The sequence below is a fragment of the Anas acuta genome, chromosome 2 (assembly GCF_963932015.1).
Source record: "Anas acuta chromosome 2, bAnaAcu1.1, whole genome shotgun sequence".
NCBI classification, from domain to species: Eukaryota; Metazoa; Chordata; class Aves; order Anseriformes; family Anatidae; genus Anas; species Anas acuta.
The window spans coordinates 19,064,478-19,084,012 of record NC_088980.1 but is presented as its reverse complement, the minus strand read 5'-3'; the positions used below and the strand labels follow the sequence as shown (position 1 = coordinate 19,084,012).

The window sequence follows — 19,535 nt, the reverse complement described above, 5'->3', positions numbered from 1 at the left end:
TCACCCTTACAAGGCTTAGAATATGAATGCATTCTCATGCAGCTATGACTTTCCTTAGCTAAATGTCATAATGAGTTAAACATTAATATTTATTCTAGTTCCAGGCAAAGTATTTATTGTGCTTGTGAGAGCAACACTCCTCTTATTTAGTTAGAATTGTTCTTGGGTGGAACAAACCTATCATGTAAAGAATGATAGATGAATGTTTGAAAAACAGTCAGAGATCCCTCCCAGTGTTCCCGCCACATTACAACAAAAGTTTAGTTTATGACTTTTTAAGATTTTCTAAGAAACAGATTTTATAAGTCTCCTGTCTTGTCAATAACAGCTGTAACAGCCTGTCTTAAACCCCAAACCAAGTGTTTAAAACTCCAGCTGTAGGCCATTAAACACCTGTGACCTTCTCCCTTGAGCTGCTGAACATCCTTGGAAAGGACACTTTACCTAATGGCAACTGTGCAGGCAAAAATGGAAAAAAAAGAAAAAAAAGAAAGAAAGAAACAGCCCTAAAACTCTGTAATGAAGCACTGCTCCCCTTTTTGACCTTTTCTTCCAGGCTGGCAAGGGTAACACTGGCTCAGGAGCCCAGGGAAGTTCCTCTGCCAGAGGTGTTCTGCAGAGGACAAATGTGCTTGGTTTATGATGTTTTTAAACGCCTAGGGCTGTGTAAGGGAATGGGATTGTCAGTGACACTTGGACTGCCATGTCTGCACACAGATTAATTTTCAAATCCATCCCCAGAAATTCTAATATTTGTCGTTGCCTCCCGAGACGCAGTGTGGAGGCTCGGTCTGCTTCAGCCCCATTTTGGATGCCAAGAAGAACCGAATGTTCTGCCACAAAATCCAGACTACTGCTATGTCTGTATCAGCGCTTTGTTTTGAGGCAACGCAAGTCCCAGCAGTCCTCATTTACTGCAGATCGGTGCAGTCTGGAGCAGTGCTCTCAGGCACTAACTAGGTTTCCTTTCTGAGGAACCTAACCTGCTGTCTGTGCTCCATATGGCCACCGATTGCATTTCGGTCCCGTACGGGGACATGTGGGCCTGTGACAGCGCTCGCTGCTTCAGGGTATGTCTACATTACTGCTTGTCAGCTCAGATCACACATGTGGATTTGAAGCCTATCTCCTGGCTGCCTGACCCACTCCTCAGTTCACACAAGTCTCAGGGAGCCTGAACTGGAACAGGTGAAACTGAACTGGAAAATGCTTTCCAAGAGCTGCTCTGAAAGTGCCGCAGTTACTAAAGGACATTCAGCACATAGGCCAAGATCTAATTTGCAGTAAACCTTCTGAAGCACACATTGTGGACATTAGGCTCTCAGCACCAGCTGTTTCACTCTGCAGATCTGTTTTCCTCCCAGCCCACACCTTGCTAACCTCGACACAGCCTCAGATAGCTTCAAACCACATGTGCAGTGGTGATGATGATGGTGCAGCGGACCAAATTAAACCCAGTCCAAACTAAAGCCCTTGAACAGCACAGAATGTAGACGTGCAGGCCTCAGGACTGATCACTGCATTGACCAGTGGTTTTGTTGCACCAAATCGCTTGCCAGTGTGGGTACAGCCTACTGCTCTTTGCCTTCAGACAGTGACCTCTGATGCTTAGGCATGCCGAGCAGAAAACAGATATTCTAGCCGCTTTAAAAATGTTTTACCACATTTTTGACACCTAAACATTTATGCTCATCTCTCAGATGCTTTTACTCCATGGCATTACTGAGGCTGCAAGCAGGGAGAGGTTAGGTATGTGCCACCACGAAGACCCTGCAATGGGCTGAGAAAGTTGCTGGCTTTCATTGTTCTGCTCAGCTGAGATTTAAATTCCATCGTACAGCTCTTACTGATGGTTTATTTAAATCCTGCAAATGCAGTTTTATTCTATTAATGTGCTCTACATCCGATTAAATTTTGTATATATTTTTTTCAATCTCTGCATATCACCTAGCATTAAAAGTAGGCTCACTGAAATATAAATAAATACATAAGTGAACTCAAATCCACCATAATTCTGCTGGGTCTGATTCTGATTTCACGCTAGCATTAATCAGAACTAAAATCACTGAAAATATCAGAGCCATTTACTTGCAGAGTTTGCATTAGTTGATAGATGGTATCAGAAGGTAGGCCTCCAACTGCACAGCAACTTCTGCCGTGGCAGACTGTAAATACTACACTAAAGAGTACATCGTGATAGAGCCTAAAATTAATCTCATGCAAAGCCCAAGATATATCCTCCATGGTCCTTGTGAAAAGGGAACATGAAAGATTTGACCAAGTGTTATTGATCAGAATTTAAAAAGTGGAAATGAAGGTTTCCACATATCTCTAACTTCTGCCTTGTGAATTCAGCCTGCAATAGAATTAACCTACAAAAGAAAATAAATTGTGGCAGGACTACAGATACAGATCAAGGCTGTTTTAGATTAAGTTCTCTGTATATATCATGGTTCTGTATCATCTGTTTTGTATCGAAAAAGAATAATACTTAAGGCACATTTATTACAGTAAGAATCTTAAGAGCTCACATACTCCTTTAAAATACATATTGAAATCAAAGACAAAGTCCTACATGGGAAACTGAAGGTCCTCGGCATCTTTCAAGACACAGTCAATGATTCTATGATAACACTGTAAATAAAAAACATCCCTAATGTACATGATTCTTGCCTGCATCCTGTAAAAATCATCACCATTACTTATATTGCACTACCCATATTTTACACACATATTCTGTAAGTTACACAGAATAAACTTCAATCATGATACTCACTGACAAATTTCTGTTACACAACTATATTTATGGAGAATTTTATGAAAGGAATGTATTTGCTTCCTTCTAGCCATGCATGGATCTACTTAATTTTCCTATACTAGACTTCAGATAAACTGGATTTAAAATGCATACAGCCTTTTATTTATGCACTGTATATGAAATTCATGCACAGTGTTGTTGTTGGTGTTGTATAACTTTCCTCTCACCATTCTGATTTCACAACGTCCTCAGTGAATTCATTATTTTTGTTAGCAAATAAAATCTTGATGAATAACCACATGCTATCCTTGAGCACTGCAGATGGGTGTTCCTCCAAACAATTTCAGCCACTCGCCCATGCTAGGAGAACTCACAGTTGTCGGCTTAAATGAGTTATCCAACCTCATGATAGACCCAGAAGGGCCCTACAGGGATTTGGGAATTTTTAATGATTCCTAGAATTTGGATTTACAAAGACCACTTCCCCGCAGACTCTCTGGCTCTGGAAATCACAGCAGCAGCAGCAGCGTTAGCTGCACACTGGGCTGCACTAGCCGCAGCGTAGCCAGCTGGCTGACAGAAGTGACTACTCCCCTCAATTCGGCACACACGGCCAGTTTTGGCAGCCCCAGCACAAGGAAGGCATGGACATACCGCAGTGAGTCTGGCAGACAGCTGTCAGGGTGTCTAAGGGACCAGAGCACCTAACGTACATGGAGAAGGTGAGATACCTGGGGCTGTTCAGCCTGGAGAAGAGGCAGCTCAGTTGGAAACCAGCTGCTGCTTTGAACTGCCTGGTCAGGCTTATGGACAGGATGAAGCCAGACTTATCTCAGAGCTGCACAGGGTAAGGACAAGAGACAACAGTCAGGCAGCAACAAAGGACTTTCTGAGGGAACACAGAAAAAAACAAACGTCCTCTCTGAAGTTGTTAAAGCACAGAAACAGGTTGCCCCAAAGTCATAAGGATCTATCCTTGAAGACACTCAGAATTCATCTCGACAAGGCCCACCGTGACTTAAAAGCTCTGCCCTGCCTTGAGCAAGGGGATGGATTTGATAACCTTCAGAAGTCCCTTCCAACTAAATTCCAAGCCTAAGTGCATGGGTTGCTACTCCTTGCACTACAATACTTCTCCTATCTAGTTTTTCACCATCGATACACTAAATCTGTCATCTGTATCCCCATAATCTTGCATCCTGATTAATTCAAAACTGCTGTTTTCAGGCCATCTGTTATGCATATCCCCCCCTCAACCGAGTATACACAAAATACAGTGGCTATGATATTCCCTGACCACAATTTTGATGTTACTGCCTTTTTGTGTCTCATCACACCACTGCTTATCTCCCCCCACAGCGCAGTGGATTTGTTTGCCAATTTGTCAGATTCTGCCACCGGGATCTGCCTGTGTTGGCAGATCCGCACGGCAAATCACACACCGTGACTACTGCTTCTGAGCTGGTGCATAAACACCTTCCAGCCTTCCCCTTCTCCCACACAGAGTTCATTTACTGCAATTTTTTTTTCCCAAGAAGCTGTCAGATGATGTCTACCGAGAAGGGTCACGGTGTCTGTCAATCTCCTTCTTTAAAATGATTGCATATTTTATGTGTTCTCCAATACTTTTAATGTGGTATGTCTTCAATTTCTCAGCAAACCTCAGAAATTATTCACCTTCCGTTAAATAATTAGAGCAGTTTTCCAAAGTGCATAGATTCCCAAAGACACTAAGGGACGTGCTTTTCTCTAAATGCCTAATCAGGGTAAACACCTCATTTCCAGAAATACCAAAGAGGCAGGTGTGCCCTTTTTCAGCATATTTATCCTGCCTTGATATTTTTCAAAGTCCCACCAGGCAGAAGTCTGCAGATTTAGCTATGCAAGTCTTGAAAATTTGGTTCACAACATGACACAAGAACAATAGCAACAATAAAAATACTGCAAAGGCTCGTGATTGATCTCCAAGCTGTTTTACAGTCCAGTATTCCTTAGGGTTTCCTCTGAATATGAAAATTAAAGTGAAAACAGAAAAGAAACTTCTGAAATTTATACAGTCTGTTTTTGTGCTCCTGACTGTTTCTTTGATGTATGTTCAACTGCAGTGGAAATCTGTAGTTGAAGTGGGAGCAAACACACTGCAGAAGGGCAGCAGTAAACTGGGAAGTAACCAGGAGCAGTTGTGAGTAGTGGGGGTGAATTAATTCCTAACAAAACAAGCCTTGAAACAAACAACAAACTACACCTTTACAATACAAGTAAATTGCATGTGTACAACATATACAAACATAGCCAAGCAGGTGTAATCACCACAGGACTGGATGCTTATTTTCACCAGACTGCCCTGCCACGGCTTTGATATTAGAAATGGAGCCGTTGCGTAGCTGTCTTGTCTCGAGTGGGATGGAGGTTAAATCCATTAGGCCCCCTAAGGTTTCGTAAGTATGGGAATCCCTTATCACTGTAAGAAGCTGCATTTCAGGGACAGACTTAAAAAATAATTTGTATCACACAGCTTCCCAAGCCCCAGCTAGAGAGAGTGACAGAGACAGGTTCCTCCACCGGGCATTTCAGAGCAGGAGCCAGACTGTAGATCTTTGTAGTGTCCCCTGAAGTCACAGAATCACAGAATGGTTTGGGTTGGAAGGGACCTTCAAGACCACCCAGTTCCAACCCCCTGCCATGGGCAGGGACACCTCCCACCAGCCCAGGTTGCCCAAAGCCCCATCCAGCCTGGCCTTGAACACCTCCAGGGATGGGGCATCCACAGCTTCTCTGGGCAGCCTGTGCCGGTGCCTCATCAGGCTCTAATCAGAGATTTTCTTCCTTATATTTAATCTAAATATATCTTCTCCTAGTTTAAAACTGTTTCTCCTTGTCCTGTCACTACAGGTCCTTGTAAAATCTCTCTCCATCTTTTTTATAAGCTCCCCTATAAGTAATGAAAGGACTAGAAATAGACCATGAACACAAGGGTGAAACTCAGCCTGCATATCAATAAATATATATAAATATCAATACACATAAATTTGGGTATATGCATGTAAATATCCGCATGTCAGTCAGGTGCCTAAGCTCCCATTTTGTCATGGTATTACAGTCACTCCAGCCATGGAGTCTGTAAAACTGTGCAACTGAGTGAACAGGCATGTACGATTGCTTATACCTGCATCGTGCTGCTGGACAGATTCACCTGGCAGCATGATGGATGACACAGGGTGTTGTTCTGGCCTCCTGCTGCTGTTCCAGAAAAACACTGGTCTCCCACAAATCTGGCTTCAGATCTGCCAGCTGTGGATGAATACCACAGGGCGTCTCAGATAACACTAGATAGCTCTGTTGAGGGCTGTGAATTGGCCCTAGGTGTTTGTGCTGGGATGAGCTCAGTTTTGTTCTAGCTTTCACTCAATGTCCTGGCTAGATTGCCACCGAGTATAACAACTCCAGTGAGTACAGTAACGCGTGCAGATTTCCCTATGTAGACACAGAAATCTGCAAACAAAAGTCACTCCCAAAGGTCTGATTTGCATACACAGGCACCTGTGGTGGCATCTGAGATGTCCTAGAGTCCTGTGTACCTCCCATGGTCTCCAGCAGGTCACTGCAAAGAGAGAACTGGTCTTAAGACACATTTGGCAGCTACTTGAAGGAATCTCAGGTTCTCAATCATAGAATCATAGAAAAATTAAGGTTGGAAAAGATCTTCATGATCACCTGGTCCAACCATCCTCCTATCACCAATGTCACCCACTAAACCATGTCCCCAAGCACCACATCCAACCTTTCCTTGAACACCCCCAGGGATGGTGACTCTACCACCTCCCCGGGCAACCCGTCCCAATGCCTGACTGCTCTTCCTGAGAAGAAATGTCTCCTAATTGTTTTAATTGTTGACAAGCAGTGCTCTTTGTTCAATTCTTTAATTGTTGAAGAGTAGAGGCATGATGTGACATCACCTGACTGCCAGGACTTTTCAGCTATGATGCAGAGAGGCTTGGCAACTCCATCAGCCAGTTCCCTCAGGACCCTGGGATTCATGTCATCAGGTCCCACAGACCTGTACCTGTTTAGATTCACCAGGTGGTCTTGAACCTGTTCTTCACGTACAGTGGGTGGGACTTTGCTCCCCCAGCCTCCATCTATGGGTTCAGGGAAATGAAAGGCTTGGGAAGCCCATCTACCAGTGCAGACGGAGGCAAAGAAGTTGCTGAGTACCTCAGTGCTCTCCATGTCTGTCGTTACCAGTGGTGGCCACTGTAACCTCAAAAGCCTCTGTGATGGAGTGGCCCACGCGTGGCCAAAGGCGGCTGCACTGGGAGAGGCCTACGATGTCTGAAAAGACATGTGGTACCTTTCTGTGCAGGCAGCTAAGTCCCTGGCTTATACACAGCTTTTAAATTAATATATTAACAATAAAAAAATAAACTAATTATAAATTACACTGAAATGATTAAAATAAAATTGTAAGAAATCCAGAGGAATGAAAAAAAATTGTCACCAGGTATTATTCAATTTCATACGTTAGGTGAATCAGTCGTTGGCACACTCGAGTGGAAAGTGAGTCCAGTTCCTGCCACCTTTGGCACGACATCCCGTGATACTCTCCAAAAACACAAGTCCTGTCCTTGAGCAGATATAACCTACTGCTCTTCCAAGTAACAGCCAAATGTGTTAATCAGCTATAGCTCCCAGAAATATGTGATAGTCAGACATATGCAGTGCATTTCACCGGAAGGACCCACACTTTGATTGTTTCTTGTGCTCTTTCCATTATTTTGGAACATGTTTAGACCATGATATCACTCAAGCTGGATATCAAGCTGCAAGTTACAGGGTATCTGTTTTCAACTATCTGTCCACAAGTTTGTTAGAGAAAGCGGAAGCACTTACTAGACAAAAACTCTGAATTTTTCATCTCTTCAGAATAAAAACTGCAAATAATGATATCATCCTTTCACTACCTCTGTCCATTTTGGACTATCACCCACATAAAACCTGATGTTTTGGTCTATCTTATGCCAAACCAAAAAGGGAAGAAATAAATTCCATACTGATGTATCAACACAGAAAATTACTCTTTTTCAAAGTGGTCTTACAAATAAAGATGGAGTAAGGAAAGATTAGTTATATAACTAATAAATTAGCTTTGTACTGGATTGTCTATGTAATGGGGCATCAGAAACATCTGTGGCCGGACTCCAGGCTACACAGTCAACAGAACTTAAACCCACTGACTAGAACTGAGATGAGGATTTGGTTTTAATTTCAAAGGAAGTAAGCACTGGTCACTTCCTATATCTTTTTTCATTTGGGGCTTGAAAATCTTTAGTGGAAAATTAAAAAAAAAAAAAAGATACAGGAGGAAGGATACAAATGCCAACTTGGTGCCAAAATTTCTGTGGAATGTGTTTGAAAAAAATGAAATCAGTGTACATCAAAATTATAGAAAACTTTGCCTGCCAGAAGATTAAGAGGTGCTAGATTATAAATAACTGCGTTAAATTATTAATATCTGTGAATATAACCACTGGCAAAATCTTAAATAATAGTGTCTATATCAGTCCAAACATTTGTGTACTGAACTCACCAGAATACCCCCAATGCATCCACATCATCATCATTTAGCACAACATATTAATTACAGTTTGAACTTGACAGCCATGACCAGCTTATACACACACTCCGAAATAAAGCTCAACCCGTGACCATACTTAGAATAAAGGATTCTTTTCTGGTTTTAGATCACTTGTTATAACAGTCAGTATTTTTGCTTTAATGTTATTACAATATTCTGTCCTTCTTCAGTAGAGAATTTGAAAATATCTGACTTGTTTTCTTGCTATCTGTTGCTCCGGGAAGCACAGTGTGGGTCTAACCTTCTATCTTTTCTATCTGAGAGATGCGAGTGATTGTGCAGGGTGTGAGTCTGTGGCAATTGGGTTCACAGCATCACTGAATTTAGACTTCAGACCTGCCAAGTATTTCATGCTGCTTGCAGGGCTCATGCAGTTAGCTCCTGCCTGGCATTTTCTTGCAGCTGGGGATCCAACGCACACATTTACTCAGCATTTACACAGATGCTTTGATTTGGTGCATGAAATCATGGAGCAGGAATGAAGCTGTTGCATGCCCGTGCTGTCCTAAAAGAGCCTTCTGCTCTCAGAGGTCCTACTGAGGGGTGCACTTTTGGATGCAGCCCAGCTCCGTGTTAGCCCACCACTCAGTGCTCCCTCTGTCCCCTGACCTAGCACAGCATTCTCACAGGTACCAAAATAAACAGGACCTGAGAGCACTGATACCTGATGCCATACAACGTGCAGAACTCGGAGTTTAGAATAAAGCAGACCGTGCAATAAATCCCCCAGTATTATATTTAGTAATGGTATCATTTGTGTCATTCGGGAAAGTGATCTTGATTTGTAAAACCCCACAGCTCTGAATAAATCACTTCCACAGTGAAGTATTTGACTGATGAGACACTAACTGTCCTATAGTGAGGAAATTATTCAGACTGGGAAGATGACAGGTTCAGAGCACGAAAAACAATAAGCCATAGAGAAGCTGGAAAGAACAGCATGTACAAAAGACCAAAGGGCAATTGTCAGTATCCCTGAGTAATGACCATAACAACAGGTGCTAAAACATACAATACAGCTATATAGCACTAGCCAATTTCTAGACTGGCAGAAAGTTCAATAGCCAAGTGAAACCCTTTATAACCGAGAGAGTCTCATTAGCACAATGAAAGGGACAAATAAAAATTGGTAGAACCCATTACAGTTGCCTGCAGTGTGAAAAAGCCTCCTGTTTTTCCATTTTCATTTGATCTCCCTATGCTATAGCTAATATAACAGTTGCCAAGTGGAAAAATAAGTAGAATCTTCAGTTAAAAATGACTACAGCTTTGAAATTGTTATAATTTCTTTCTTCGTCTTTCATTTCAACAAGATTCCTGTCTTACCAAGTACACTATATAATTATTCCAGGTTTTACTTGTGAAGATGTGTATCCTTTCTTATCTAGCCTGCCTGTCATATCTTGTTATAATTTACAGAAATCTGAAATATGCTGTTCTGATAAACCTGTCAGAATAATGAGAGAAATATGTATAGTTAATAACTGTGTTAGGGTTTCTACGTTATTCTGAGATCGATAGAAGTGAATATTATGAATAACACTCTAAATGTAATTTATAAAAATGTATAAATCCTTGCCAGTTGTTTCAGTTTACTAACACTTTTGAAATCTTATCAGGTATTAATTGCTAATAAGCATGATTCACTATGACTTACTTGCACTGATTTACTGCTCTCAGTGGTGAAGTAAGCAAACACAAACTGGCATGAAGCACTCCTGAAAATGGAAAAAAAAAAAAAGTTTTGGTTATCTATAGGCCTGCCAAGTATGAAGTAATATTTGTTCTAAAGCACATCAGTATTTCTGCGTTGGTCTACAGTACTGATGTTACTCTGAGCCTTTTTCTGTGTATAAATTCACAAACACTTTACAAAAGAGAAGGAACTCTGCTGTAACACTGTGCAGCAGAGCTGAGCTAGCTAGAGATATGAAGTGTTATCAGACTGTCAGCTGGGGAAACGCTGCATCCAGATTCATTAGGTCCAGCCAGGGAGACCTGAAGGGATATTTAGCTGAATCTTCTCCTGTATAATTGCTAATGACTTCAATGTTAACTTCAAGAGGTCTGAGAACAGAAAGCATAAGCCCCAGAGAATGATTTTTTTGTCTGAAAGGCACATTAGCTTTAATCCTAAGCATATGTCCCTGCCTCCTTCATGAATGCAGGGAAATCCAACAGAATAAGCAATACTGTCCTTTGATTTATTTCTCTGACTGCTTATGCTTCAGCTTTGTCATCAAGTGATCCATTTCAGCCTCATCTGTGCCCCCTGCATCCCTTTTATTTCTGCTCTTTCTCATTGCAGTTCTTCTTGCTGCTGCTGCCTCCCCAGACATGCACACGGAGATCTTGGCATGAACATTTAATGACGAAGGCCTTCAGAAATTAGAGAACTAATTTTTTAAAAATTGTTTTGTCTAGTTGATAGCTTGCAGCACCAAGCCAAACAAAATCATTAAATGGCTCAGTGGGCTAAGATCAAAGACGGACACCTGCGAGCAGAATCCTCTGTTATCCTTTCACTGTCAAAAGTAATTGTTGCTAATTGAACAAGTTTGTTTAATACTAAAACAGCCCAAGAGACTATATTCTGAGCTGCTGAAAATAGAGCTGGTTCTGCTGAAGTCAGCTACACTAATCCATACCAACTGAGGAACTGACACAAGGAGACAAACAGTTAACCCTTTGCTTAAAGTCATGGGCTGCACAAACAGTGTTGCAACTGAAATACGTGTCTTAAAACTTGGTCTGATAAAGAAAAAAAGAAAAAGTTTTCTTGGCTACTTTTATCTGAGAAACTATTAAGCACACACTTTCATATAAGGAGTCTAGAAGATGTCCAATGATGAAGGTAAAACTTAAAACTTTGGAAGGACTGCAAGAAGAAACTAGCCAGCTTCAAAGACTGGTTTGCCTTTGCAAGAAAGCAAGCTCCTCTCCCCTGTAATCAAATTTAACACATAACTACAATCAACCAGCAAGCAGTGAAAAACACAGTTTTAGCACATCGATATAAATGGTTAGAAAGTAAATAATCACAAATCCAGCATATCTTCAAACCAGGCATCTTATAAAAAGAACTTGAAATAAAGTTTGGTTCTATCAGTCTCATGTTAAATCCTGGCACAGTGAATGGAAAAAAAAACAACAAACCAACAACCCAACAAAACCAAGCAATCATCACAATGACTTCCTGTGATATCAAATGAGATAGAGGTTTAAGATATAGGTCTGTTAAACATATCACACCGCCTTGATCATCAACAGCAAAATTTTACACAAGCAATGCTTTCTGAGGTAGCAGCACACATTAAAACTGAAAGAATATCATTTAGGGAGAGATTAAAAAACAACTGTTATTGTAAACATAAGGAGTATTTATTTCAGAATCAGAGCTGGCTCCTTCACTCTGCTAAGTGAAGAGAGCCTACAAATACCTCCAGTAAAAGCTCAACTTATCCTGTCTTGCTACCTGGCCATTCACGTGTTCCTGTTTTATTAGAGCTTCCTGGATTGCCCATGCAATGCTGAGCTGCTGTGCCAACAGCCAAGTAAATCCCAGAGCTGAAAAGCCTCCACATTACCGAGGCTGACGCAGGCACAGTCTGCAGAGAGGTAGATGGGGGCAGCTACATGGATAAACACAAGCAGATGCCTGCTGCATCTTGTGGTGCTCAGCAGCAGGTTGAATTCCTATGAGCCCCAGCGTTGACCCCAATGCTATTTACTCACAGTGCTCTTTTACTACTGTTATTGGTTTTGTTTATCTCTTATATTCTATCCTTTCACTTTTTACCTTTACCATTACCTTTTGCTCTTACACCATTAATAAATGAATAAATCACTGAAGAAACTAAAACATTGTGAAGAGAGCTTGCTAAAACTCACTCATGTAAGTGCACAGGCGTGACAGTGGTGATATTTTCAGCATGCAAGAAGTCCCCTTTTTTTGGTCTAAGTGGCTTTCCAAAACCAAGAAACAGTAAGAGCCGTTGCCCAAAATTCAGGGTGCAGCTAGATCCTACCAGTGACTGAGCCAGGTGTGTACCTGGCACTGGGACCTGGAATTTGGTGCCAACCCCAGGGGATATGCAACATGCAGCAAGCAGTAATGTAGGCCTGGCATCAACAGTTTTTGGGACAGGGCTGTCTGGAAAGAGGCTTGGAACTATGAGCAAAGAAACATCTGTGGATGTGCAAAGAGGACATTACTTAAATGATCTCTAAATAAACAAGATTATATTTTAATGGTGTGTCTCTAGCTTGATTCCAGACTACAGAGCCTCACTATTAGCTAATTGCGCATGGTACAAGGGAAGAACATATAGAAAGTATACAAACAAGACACGAAACAGGTATTTAAACACTGCTTAGCAATTCTACATTGTCTGTGATAGTGTCTCTGACTTCAGGGTAACCGCAATGAAAAAGGAGACAGTACCATCTGGCCTAAAAAAATAATAATAAAAAAAAGCTTTTAGATGCACCACTTGCTGGTGGCTTCCTAGTTAGGTTAGTGAAGACACGAGGTTCCATATATTATGGAAATATATACAGTTACCACATTTATCTTTTTTATTTATCTCAGACAACTTGCAAAGGTTTCCAGGCTGAGATGCAATGCCGTGACATCGTGCTGTGTGCTGCAGTGCGTTATCTGTAAAGGCCAATCTATTAGAGCACACATCATGTAAAGAAATTGTTTTAAATGATCACCAAAACACAGAGACATGAAGTTAGCAGGTAACTTTTCAGATCCTGATCTATATTACTGTAAAAGAAAGCTGCCCAACACCAGACTCTCCAGAACAAAAGTCCTGGGCATCCGACAAGAACCAAACCTGCATTAGCTGAAAACAGTGGGCCCAGGGCTGCTGGTTTTCGTGTGCTCAGCTGCATGCATCCTGTATCAGAGACCAAAACCTATGAGCTCTCCAGTTTGCATCTTTCCCCTTCTCATCCCCTGCTTTGGTTTCTGCAAGAAGGTCCCTGGATATGGACAGTGAAGAAAAGAAGATCCCAGGGTGCACAAAAGCAGCTCTCATTCAGTCTGGGTACAGTCATTTGTGTGTCTACCTGACACACGAAGGGAACCAAAACACCATTATATATACTCTAAAAGCCTGTTTCAATACCCTCTGCATTAGAAACCACACCTTGACGTTGCTGCCCAGGGGGCTGTCCATGTCTGGAAAGTTTTTTTCTGTGTTCATAGTATCCATCCATGTAAGGCAACAGAACACAAATTTTTACTACTCTGGACAACAGTGATTTTACAAAACCACATAGCATGTAGTCTCATTCTGATTTATGCTTAGTAAAAAAATGCTAAGCTGTGATTTCTGAGTACGTATCGACTCAGAAATCAGGACTAGGCAAGTACAGAATGTGTACTTACACTAAAGGCAAAGGGAGTGCAAGATCCAACAAGCTCTACCGGAAAAGAAAAAGCAGAAGACAAAGGAGGGCTGTGTTGCACAACATGTTGGTTGTTCAGCATCCTAAACTAAACACAGCTCTGTAACATTCAGCGCAGATGCCCTAGCAAATGCTCCTGAATGCACTCTGCCAAATACCTCAAATGACCGGGCTGATGACCAAATTTTTAATATCCAGAAATAGGTAACATTTTGGTAGGCTGACAACATGTCAAGAGAGTTTTCAATGCAAATAATGCAAAAAAACAAGCAAACAAACAAAAAAAAACAACCACACACACAACCAAGAACTGGATAGTAATCAAGCTAGGAAATGTGGTTGAAATTAAAAATAATTTAAAGTTAAAACAAGAGCCTCAGTTCCACGTGGTTGCAGGGTGACTGTCCTAAAGCACTGCTAGTTTCCCTTCATGCGCTCATCTTTCACTCTGCTTAGCTTTTATAGGAGCAAAAATACAAGAGCTTGGCTAGTTTAAACCTATATTCAAGCTGTGAATTACATTATTCTGACAATAGGGCCTGGCACCACCAACAGGCTTTGGAGACAGCACTGCTGGCACCTTTCAAGTTACCCATGGGCTCATTAAGCGGTTGGCCAGGAAGATGCTGGATTCTCATCTCCAGGCTGAGTCTGGCAAAAACACTCCAAAACAAGTGTTTCCTTAAAGATTAGTTGGGCGTGGGAGTAAATAGATGCTCTGACTTCTACAAAAAATCCTGACTATGAAGGGGAGAGGAAAGCAGTTTGAAGATAGTTTGGTATCTCTAAATATCTGACTTAAAAATATTTCAGAAATAACAGATTTACACACTCTTACAGCTAAACATCTGATAGCACAAGAGATAGAGGTATCCCAGCTAAAATTAAGGAATGAGATAAATAACATTTAATAGCAATATATGAGGTAATAATCTCAATAACCAGAGATTTTTTAATCTCTGAACTAATTTTCTAAATCTAAAGAGCATTTTCAGAGAACAAAAAATCAGAGCTTCCATTGAAACTACCACCTTTTTCAGCAAACAGTATTTGTATAACTTTTCTTTGCATAACTTCAAACTTAGAAATGTTTGTTTCTTTTTGGATTTCCAAACTCAGAAGAAAAATCCCTACATGAAAGACTTATTGTCCCTCTCTCAGCTGCAGACCTATTTTGCCTCAACTTTTTAAAGTTACACAGTAAGCAAAAGGAAAATTAAAATGTAATTCTGTACTCTAGACTGTTTTCAGAGTTGAGAAAGTTATGTAAATTACAGAGTAGATTAATGAAGAGGAACTAAAGAAAAGCAAAAAAAAAAAAAATTGCTCAATTTCCCTTCCAAACAAGAAACAAAGGGAGGAATACAAAGGAAGCAAAACATTAAAATGATGAATGAGAAATGAGAATTCTAAATCTATAATTAAAAGAGCAGACTTTGACCAAGAAAATATTCTGTTTTGAATACTACAGTAGTGAAACAAGTTAAAAATATTCATTAAACTATCTTCTATATTTTGCAAGTCTAGCCTTCAAAGCCAAGATAAGAACAGAGTTGTCATTCCTTGTCGAAACACAGCCTTTGGCAAGGCTTACCGGGAACAGTGTTGCTATAAGAATGGAAATGATACGGCATAATTTGTCCTGAGGATACTACAGAGCGCTTTATTTCTGAAGGCTGAAGTTGTAAACTGAAATTTGGGCAAAAAAAAAACTTTATTAAAACATAGTGTCTGTATTCCTTCATCAACACAAGAGAGAAAGGCCTCTGAGAACATCTGATGTCAATCCTAGGATGTCCAGGATGACACTTAGTAATATGCTGGAGAATTGATTCAGTTTAGCTTTAAGAAGGATCTGTGCCTTTGAAAACAAGTGATGCTTTAAAATATGTTTGCTAACATGCTGTGAAAACATTTAGGCAGAATTATCTGATATTTTAGATGTATGGTCAAAAAGGTGATTCCTTCAGTCAGCCTTTCCTTCAATCCTTCCTTACAGTCATCACTTAACATCTCTTGACAACATACAGTTTTCACCACCTTAGACATCAGGTCCATTTATGTTAGCTAAGCTGTTGGGTTTTATAAACCAAAAAATATAATCGGCAAGGTGACTTAAAATACAGCCTCATTTTCTTAAGATACACATGCCCTAAGAAACAAGTGTGCCACCTACTGATTCACCAGATACCACTGAGGCATACTCTTCCTAATTTTGTATTGCTTCTGTGCTGTAGCAACTGTATTTGAGGACATTAATGAACATCAGATCAAAACACTCTGCATAATAATGTCCTGTCACTCAGAAGTATCCTGTTTCATAGCCAGAATTTCAGGTATAGAAATGCTAAGGTATTTTCAAATGTATTTAGTCATTTCAGTTAAAAAACCAAATTGGTTTCATTTTATGAGTTTATTTAGAATCATACAGGAAGTCTATGGCAGAGCTGAGACCTCAGCTCCAAGATTAAAACTTTCACTGCTGAACCACCTGGAATGTTGTATCAAAGGAAAACCTGCCAAAAAATACTCCTGCAGTGGGAGGGCATTTTTGAGTAGTCCCAATCCATCCAATCCATACCCTTGGTGAAGGCAGGGTGCCTGCAGAAAATGAAGACTTACAAATCTCACTTGCAAGCCAAAAGAATGAAAGGCTTGTTTCTTTTTTTTATTTCTTTTTTTTTTTTTTCCTAGAGAAAGAGGTCAATTTACATCGATATTGGGTATTTTAATGTGAGAAGTAATATACCAAACTGAAATGAGATGATGATATGTTGTAAATTCATTATTCCCAAAGCCAGCTGCTTCTTGTCAGAGAAGGAAAGCTCCTTTTAAGTGTCTTCTGAGACTGACATAAAGCAAGCTATATGACAAGACTGTATGTACTGTATGTCATCATGCATTTCTTAAAGCATAAAATATGAGTGATTTTTTTTTTTTTTAAATGGAAAAAAGAATTATTTCAGACAAGCAATCCAGCAAATAATAATTCCACTTCTGATGTTTCAGGAAATGAGAAACAACTCCCCCAGTGGTGCTTTCAGTAACACTAGAAAGATAATTTGAAACACCTCAACATGCAAATTTCCAACACTTAAATTCAAAAACTACTTTGATTTAGCAGTAGTTTATGTGCTTAAAGACCTTATGAAATTAAATATTAAAAATGTTGTTCCATAATATTCTTTCAAATATGTTTTTAATCCACACTTGATTTATTTTTGCAGAAGCCTTAATTTAATCAAATTGATAGGACATTTGGCGCTGTTCCTTCACAGGAAAGCATACAAATTCGGTAGTGGCTTTGTCATAAGCTAAATCATCAGAAGAAATTTCATTAAAACGTGTAGTTAATAAAGTCCTTATTCACTCTATTAGGTATTTAGTTTCTAGAAAACTCTTTAATTTCATAATCTCCTATCTTTAATGCAATCTGTATTATCCTGTTTCATGTATATTTTTTTAGTGCTAGAATAAATTAACTTTCAATAAAATATTTCTGTCATTTGTGAATATTGGTCAAAGTTGTGAATTTTCATGACATTTTGTAACTGTTCTCATTAGTCGTCTTCCTTTTTCTCCTTATTAGTATGTTGTTACTTAATGACACCCTCAGAATATTTTCACAACATTAAATTAAAAAAATGTTTTCCTTGATATATTTGTACAATTGTGCCAAAACATAATAACAATACTGCAATTATATGGCTGTCACACAGTGCTTGATTGCCTCTTACCCATGGTAAACACAGATAGAAATAAAGACAGAAAAGATAATCTCTACAAAATTCATTTCCATGGCATGACAATACCACTTTTATCTAGACCATGGAGTAGGTAAAGTGCCCACAATGTGCTCACAGTCTTTAACTTCCAGTCACACAACTGAACAGAAATCCATACTGGGCTAAAGAACATAGAAGGGATGTGCTCAAATCTCACCTGGCGTGGAGTCAAAATGCCACAAGAGCACACACCTGGATGTGCTTCAGGGTCCTGGAGGTTAGACCTGTAAACATGGCATGAATAACAGAGCCGTGGAGAAGCTCTGAAGCATGCTCATCTTTCTCCAGGTCATCTGTTGCTGTTCTTCTTGCTGTTGTCTGTACGCCTGTCTACTTCACAATGCAGATGCATGCTCTTCATAGAGTTTGTGTGACTGTTTCCAATCTGCACGAAGCACTTTTATCTTCAAGTAACTAAACCCTTTGTTCCAGGACTGTCTTGAAACACAGCAATTGTGCACCTGATTACCACTTCTCTTTTCACGTGGATTCTACATTGTCAAAAGTTTGTGCGACAGTTTAGATGGAAATAAAGATGTAACTAAGTGGAGATTGGCCAGAATTATGTTTGAAATAGTCATAAGAACAATCACCACCGAAGATATGTAAAAGGAAAGCTATTGTTATGGAGACCATTGAGTTTCTGGTGAGCTCATCCCAGCCAGCAACTATGCATCCACCAGCAACTTGCTCACTACTCACACTCAGCAGGATGGGAGAAAGAATCGGAAAAGCAAAAGTGAGAAAAAAAATGTGGTTCAAGATAAAGATAGCACAATAAGTGAAGGACAAAAAAGGAAAAATAAATGATGTAAAGGCACCAGCTCTGACAAGCAGACCGATGTCCAGCCAGTTTACAGGCAATGGCTACTTTGGTGAGACTACCCCCCAGTTTTTATTGCTGAGCTATATTAGTACAGAAAAACCCCATGGTCGGTTGGGGTCAGCTGTCCCAGCTCAGCCTCTTGCCCACCACCAGCCTCCTCACTGTGGGGGCAGTGTGAGAAAGAGAAGGCCTTGATGCTGTGCAAGCACTGCTGAGCAACAGCTGAAACACGGGAGTGTTATCAGCACTGTTTTAGCCACAGATCTACAACACAGCAACATACTAGCTGCAGTGAGGAAAATTAGCTCCATCCCAGCCAGCCCCAGCACAGAGTTTAAACCCAAATCTTTGCCTTCTGTAGTTACATTCATCTCTCCTTACATTTGTCATCTGCAGTGCCTCTTTAGAAAAATAAAGACCCACAAGAAGTTTGTGAAGCAGGTGACTTGCCTCTCTCTACCAAGCAGCTACATTTTTCCCCCTTCTTTCCCTGTCTCTAATATCCATTGTAACTATCAAAGATCAGTGAGACTTCATGGAGAGTCAGTCAGTCTGAGACTGGCTTTAGATCTTCAGTGTGATTTCTCTGGTTAGATACAGATCAGTATAAATGGCTCCGACTTGTTATCGCAGCTGTTTCTAGTGAAGGTGATCGTAAATCTCTATACGTTTTCTACGGGAGTGGTGATGGTAAAAGTGGAACAAGACACCATTATGTATGGGGCTTGTTTACAACTAAAAATGACCCACCAACTCTTCTGCTACAACTGTAATCACATTTATCACAGAATAAACCAACAAGGCCTGGACCTATTTGTGCTACGATCTCTGCAGATTGATATGGATTATAAAAATAGAACTGAATTTATACGTGCAGTGCAATGTAATAAAAAATCTGGGGAGAAAGGAATGAGATATGTGATAAAAAAGAGATCACAGGAGAGAGTTAATAGTAGCTGTAATGTCTTTACCTATTATTACCCGACTTTGAGGTCCAAAAATGATTATATTTGCCTGTTCCCATTTGCTTCTGCAGTTACGGATGGCAATTAAACTGCAATTTGAAGTTAGAAAATGTTATTCGATTTCAGAATTTGGCTTAGCATTCAC

General features: G+C 40.2%; 1 long non-coding RNA gene across 2 annotated transcripts; it reads right to left on the bottom strand.

Annotated features, from left to right (window-relative positions):
- Positions 1-3,489: 3,489 nt before the first annotated feature.
- On the bottom strand, positions 3,490-18,988 carry LOC137851668 (uncharacterized). Of its 2 annotated transcripts, none has more exons than XR_011093340.1 (4): positions 18,849-18,988; positions 17,757-17,823; positions 10,051-10,111; positions 3,490-3,596 (listed from the first exon to the last, which is right to left on the bottom strand). It is a non-coding gene; the product is annotated as an uncharacterized lncRNA (long non-coding RNA). The 2 variants fall into 2 exon arrangements; XR_011093339.1 differs by lacking the exon at positions 3,490-3,596 and adding an exon at positions 7,209-8,154.
- Between the last annotated feature and the right edge of the window lie 547 nt (positions 18,989-19,535).